Here is a 6,790-nt window from a genome sequence, read left to right as displayed (position 1 = left end):
TATTGGCATCATTGTGTATTTATGTTATTTTGGATCTTTTTTTTTGGATGGAAATATGCATTGATTCTCATTTTGTTTTGTTGTTGTGACTGGGAATGTCCACTCTGTTATCTTCTGTTTTGTTTTGTTGTTGTTGTTTTAATATTAAAGTCTAATAAAGTTTGAGTCATAAAATATATATATATATAAAAACACCCAGCACGCCCCTGCGGGCGGTTTATCCTTCAAGCTCGGGTCCTCTACCAGAGGCCTGGGAGCTTGAGGGTCCTGCGCAGTATCTTAGCTGTTCCCAGGACTGCGCTCTTCTGGACAGAGATCTCCGATGTTATTCCCGGGATCTGCTGGAGCCACTCGCCTAGCTTGGGAGTCACCGCACCTAGTGCTCCGATTACCACGGGGACCACCGTTACCTTCACCCTCCACATCCTCTCGAGCTCTTCTCTGAGCCCTTGGTATTTCTCCAGCTTCTCGTGTTCCTTCTTCCTGATATTGCTGTCATTCGGAACCGCTACATCGATCACTACGGCCATCTTCTTCTGTTTGTCTACCACCACTATGTCCGGTTGGTTAGCCACCACCATTTTGTCCGTCTGTATCTGGAAGTCCCACAGGATCTTAGCTATATATATATATATATATATATATATATATATATATATATATATATATATATATATTTAAAATGCAGTTTGTTTGCCAGATGTTTTTGTATGGCTTTGAAAAAAACAAAAAAAAAACAAAAGGTCGTCCAGTCGAAAGTTCTGTCCTGAGATAAGAAATATTCTGTTTTTGTTTAAAAGGGGAAATGTGGTGTATTCATAATTGTCCCTGGTATATTTGTTGTATGGGCTGTACGTGTTTATTGTTCGATTGTGTACTGGCAATGCATGCCGGGAGGCGGTAATAAAGTGAGTAAAGAGGTGGTCTTACGGCACACAGTTGTCCTGCGTACCTATTCCGATTCAGAGTAAAAATCACACAGTCCTGTTTGATGGGTGACAAAGACACTGGATTGACTGAGAGATGTGTGGCCTTTTTTGTTGCAGTCTGTGTTCATGGGTAAAGTGCAGGAGACCTATGTTTTTCTTCATCTGAGTGGAGCTTTGCTTGTGAAAAGATGAAGGCTGCAGTCCTTAAGGCATTTAAGTTAGTACCTGAAGCATATTGCCAAAAAGTTTGCTGTTAAAATAAAAGTGGAAGGACGGAGCTATGTTGAATTTGGACATAAGAAAGAGATCATTTTTGATCATTGGTGTTTGACTCAAAACTTTATACCCTTTAAGCAGTTGTGCGATTTCATTTATTTCATTTATATTGGTGGAATTGAAAAATTGTGTATCAAAGAGGATAGTAACTTACATCAGTGAGGATGAGTATATTCTTACAAAGACTTGGAAATCTGATTCTCTGAGTTTTTATCTGATTTAGTGCTCAGCTCAGATTAACATCCATGTAGATGCTAACAATGACAGCCTCAACATGGCATTTAATCTGTTATTAGACTCAATTGGCTTCTCTCAAAATGTAAAAGTACCCACCCACTACTTTAACCACACTCTAGATCAGGGGTCGGCAACCCTAGGCTAACCCAGGGTAACCCAGGGTTAACTGATGGCACGACCATAGCTGGACTGGCCATCCAGAATTTGATCGGTGGGTCGATGACGTTTCTTTCTTTGTTTGTAACGGTATAAACAATGAAAGGTGGCTGATTGGCCAAATAACTCAGTTGTTTGGTGGTGGCTATGGCGGAGCTTCCTCAGATTCAGTAACATTAGCAAGTGGTGGGGGCCAGCAGGTGGATGAGGGAAAGGGGAGGCAGGAGGAGCAGAAACCCGAGGCGGCCGCCAGAGTTTATTTTCATTGTGCTGACTTTTTACAGTCAGTTACAATAACTCGTACTGCGTACTAACTAGCGTGACAGAGTTTCTACAGCTGGCTGGGTGCTATGATGTTACTGATGTTGAACTTTATTTTATTCGGGACGATCGTGGCTCAAGAGTTGGGAGTTCGCCTTGTAATCGGAAGGTTGCCGGTTCGAGCCCCGGCTTGGACAGTCTCGGTTCGTTGTGTCCTTGGGCAAGACACTTCACCTGTTGCCTACTGGTGGTGGTCAGAGGGCCCGGTGGCGCCAGTGTCCGGCAGCCTCGCCTCTGTCAGTGCGCCCCAGGGTGGCTGTGGCTACAATGTAGCTTGCCATCACCAGTGTGTGAATGTGTGTGAATGGGTGGATGACTGGATATGTAAAGCGCTTTGGTGTCCTTAGGGACTAGTAAAAGCGCTATATAAATACAGGCCATTTACCATATTCATAAGGTTAGTTAGTAGAGTTTCCAACCGCCCTGTAAAAAAACGGAATTGTCCCACATTCAGAGAAAATATTACGCGTTTCGTGTTGAGGTGAAAAGGGACATGTTGTCCCGGACTTCAGCTAGAATGGAAAAGACACAAAGCTGGATTTATTCTGTGTTTACGCTGCACAGCTGCCTCTACTTCTCTCATTCTCTCATTCTCTGAGTGGGAGACCAGAGATCACATTAACATGTGTCTCTGTATTAACAAACATGCCATATTGGTCCAGTTTATTTTTCTTATCATTGTTGTGAGGAGGCCATAGATAGCATTTGTATTTTCTGTTGTACAGTTCATTTGCTGTTATGGATAAAAAGTCTTTTCTTTTTTTTGTTTCCAAATAGCTGATAACTATTCGCTGACAGCTGCCAACATCTGCGAACACATATAATTCTATAAAGTGGTTCTATATAGTGTGTAACTGTTCATATAGAGTGTTATTAAATTTATTGCTGATGTAATCATATGGCACACTTGTTATATTCCCACTGTGGTGTCAATACACTATTAGAGCTTATGCCGAGTCAGACTGCACACACAATAGTTTGTTTACAAGCTGACTTCTCCTTTATTGGGATCACACAGAAGTAACACACACACTTAACTGGGCGTGGTGCCCCCTACTGGTGATGGCTTGCATAGCACACAATAATTCTTGGTTCATACATAACATCTCCTCCGCACTAAGCTATGCGACCGTGGCACCACCCGCAGAAACATTTTCCATTGCCAAAGTAGCACCTTTTTTTTTATTACAACATTCATGAAAACTGGAACTAATGTTGCTTTCTGTATGAATTTCTTTTTAGTTGAGAATAATGTCTCTGAATGCCAACATTCTCACCGAACTACTTAATACGCTCACCCATCACGATAACGGCTTGGTGACTCTCACTGGGTAATGTCTTACAGACTCTGTAACCTGTGTACAGTCAGTCAGTGATGATTTAAGAGACTGGGGTGTTTCTGGAGGTACGGTGGTCCCCATAACTTGTTCAACAGTCTCTTCCTGCAGAGCTGTACAAGGGTGAAGCATGGTGTCACTACCACTCTGGGCTGGTGACATCTGAGAGCTTGTCAGAGGATCCACTGTGACCTGCTGAGATACTGACTCGGGTCGTGTCAGCATCTGATCCACATGACGTTTCCACACTCCATGGGCTCCCACATTCACCTTGTATGACACTGGCCCAGTCTTCTCCAGTACGACACCGTGCGTCCACTTGTCCTCTCCCTTCCTATAATCGCGCACCAGGACAGGCTCGCCAACAGTGAACTGTCTGTCCCTGGAGTGTTGCTGTCGGCATTGGTGTTGCGCATCTTGTGACCGATGCACTGCTCCGGCCACACTGGGCTTCAAAAAATCCAGTCGAGAGCGCAGCTTGCATCCAATGAACAATATAGCTGGCGTTTCTCTAGTTGTTGCATGGGGAGTGTTGCGATATGTCAAGAGGAACGTGTCAAGGCGTTGTTGCACAGGTGCTGTACCCCTGGAAGCTTTCAGTGCATGCTTGTTTGATGTTTGATACCATCATGGGGAGGCTCGCAGCTCTTCAACGGGAGATCGAGAGACCAGCCTCGGAGTGCTAGAATTCGAGCTGCTCACAAAGGAGAAATCAACAATATTCAACATTTGGACACCACGGCCCCAGCTGCAGGCCCAAGGCTGGAGCCCACCAAAACAACTCCCTGATAACGACTGTGTGATGACTATTCTTCCCGTCCCATGAAGGACACCTGGATTGGCTGGAGGACTGTTTACTTAGCCTGATAGGCCGAAGGACACTGTCTCAGCTAAACTATGGACACACACACACACACACTTACACTGATAAGCACTCACTCATCCCCCTCCCTTTCCAACGCCTTCGATGCTTGTGCCCTACCGGGGATGATAGCAGTCAACTGGACCAGCACAGATGCTGCAGGACCGGATGCGCTGTCTACGCCGGCTCTCTCTTACCCTTTACCCGCCCCTGTTGCTTGTCTCGTGTTTCTATGGTGTATTGATAGTCATGTGCTTTTGTGCTGAGGTGTTTTTTCTTTTATCAAACTGTTCTCCCACTAGGAGCTCAGTCTGAGTGGAGTTTTTTTTTCTCCTCCTCTTGCCTCATGTGGTGTATTTTCGTTGTTTTTTTCCTATCAGCCTACCTTCTGACATGTCTGCCCAATGTGATGTTTGTGTAAAGTTGGTCAGAAGGTTCCTTTGTGAGTGCGCATGCGCCATTAGCGTGCTGCCTGCTGTAACCCCTAATTTCCCTCGGGATGAATAAAGTATTCTGATTCTGATTCTGATTCTGATTGAATGTCTGCACAAAACGCTCAGCCAAACCATTAGTGGCAGGATGGTACGGCGCGGAGCGGATGTGTTTGACTCCATTAGCTTTCAGGAACACCCTGAATTCCTCAGAACAGAACTGCGGTCCGTTATCACTCACCAGGACGTGGGGAATGCCATGGCGACTAAAGAGACCCCGTAGCACTTGTATGGTTTTACCAGCTGTGGTGCTATCCATAATATGCACTTCAGGCCACTTGGAATGTGCATCTACCACCACCAGGTACATGTGACTTTCAAATGGACCCGCAAAATCCACATGGATCCGTTCCCACGGACAGGAAGGCCACAGCCAAGGGTGTAAAGGTGCTAACCCAGGCTCTTTTTGCATACGCTGACAAGAGTGGCAGGCTTTAGCTTGAAGCTCAATTTGAGAATCAATGCCAGGCCACCAAACATAGCTGCGAGCTAAGCTCTTCATCCTCACCATCCCTGGATGTGCAGTGTGGAGCTCTTCCAGGACATGAGAGCGCAGCTTAGGTGGCACAACCACCCTCACGCCCCACATAAGTTATCCCTGCTGTATTGTGAGTTCATGTCTGTGCATCAGATAGGGTGACAGCTCTTGATCTGTGTCCTTTGTTGCTGGAAAATGTCCAGTTGTTACCATTTCCAGCACACGAGACAAAGTGACATCAGACAAAGTGACATCAGACAAAGTCTCACGTCTGATCTCGGCGACACTGACTGGTAATGTGTCCAGCTGAGATGCGTAGAATACCTCAACCGCTCCCTGTTTCTCTTTCTGTGCAAGGGGCAGAGGTAAACGTGACAGACCGTCAGCATTGGCGTGATGTGCCCCCTTCCGATACTGTAAGGTGTAATTATGTGCTGACAGAAGGAGCGCCCAACGCTGCATTCGCGCAGCTGCCATTGATGGTGTACCTTTTACTGGACTCAGAATTGAGGTCAGTGGGCGATGATCAGTGAGCAAGGTGAACTTGTTACCATGGAGATACTGGTGAAACCTGCTTACTCCAAAAACAATTGCCAACGCCTCCCTCTCGATCTGAGCATAGTTTCGTTCAGCTTTGCTGAGGGTTCGTGAAGCATAAGCAATTGGCCGTTCTTGGCCATCAGGCATGACATGTGAGAGCACGGCTCCAACGCCATATGGTGAAGCGTCACATGCCAAACGGAGAGGCAGTTCAGGATTGTAGTGGGTGAGTATTTTTGGTGAGGCCAGACGTTCTTTAGCTTTCTGGAAAGCTGACTCGCAGGCTGATGTCCACTGCCATTTCTTCTCTTTGCTGAGTAGCTCATTCAGCGGCTTCAGGACTGTAGCTAAATCAGGTATGAAACGTCCATAATAGTTGAGCATTCCCAGAAAAGAACGTAACTGGCTCACATCAGCTGGTGCTGGAGCTTCCATAACGGCACGCACCTTTTCTGGTGATTTGTGTAACCCTGCCGCATCAATTATGTGGCCCAGGTATTCCACCGATTCTTGGAAAAACAGGCACTTCTCCTGTTTGAGACGCAGGCCATAGTCCTCCAGCCTGCTCAAAACTGCCTCAAGGGTTGTCTGTTTGTCAGGACCACTGACGAGGATGTCATCCAGATAACAATGGGTGTATGGTAGGCCGAGAAGCACTTGATCCATAGCTTTCTGAAACAATGCAGGTGAAGACGCCACTCCAAAAGGCAAGCGATTGAAATGGAACAGCCCTTTTTGTGTCGAAATAGTCAGCAGCTTCTTAGACTCCTCTTCTACCTCCATCTGTAGGTAGGCATTTGCTAAGTCTAGCTTACTGAAATGCTGACCTCCTGCTAGAGAAGCAAACAGGTCCTCAATGAGTGGAAGTGGGTACTTATTAACACAGAGCTGCGAATTAAGAGTGACCTTGAAATCACCACAGAGTCTCACTGAGCCATCCTTCTTGTTGACAGGGACCACGGGCGTAGCCCAATCACTATGCTCCACTGGTGTGATCACCCCAAGCTCAGTCAGGCGTTTCAGTTCTGCCTCTACCCGAGGGCGGAGAGCACAAGGCACGTTACGTGGTGGACAGAATTTGGGGACACTATCAGGCCTAAGAGTCAATCTGGCTTTAATTCCTTTCATTGTGCCCAGCTCCTTAGAGAAAACGGCTGAGTGTT

General features: G+C 46.2%; 1 pseudogene; it reads right to left on the bottom strand.

Annotated features, from left to right (window-relative positions):
- Positions 1-4,661: 4,661 nt before the first annotated feature.
- Positions 4,662-6,776, bottom strand: LOC113016563 (uncharacterized protein K02A2.6-like; annotated as a pseudogene).
- Between the last annotated feature and the right edge of the window lie 14 nt (positions 6,777-6,790).

This window comes from Astatotilapia calliptera, chromosome 23 (genome assembly GCF_900246225.1).
Source record: "Astatotilapia calliptera chromosome 23, fAstCal1.2, whole genome shotgun sequence".
NCBI lineage: Eukaryota > Metazoa > Chordata > Actinopteri > Cichliformes > Cichlidae > Astatotilapia > Astatotilapia calliptera.
Note: the sequence above shows the minus strand (reverse complement) of the source record. Positions and strands in the feature narration are given on the sequence as shown.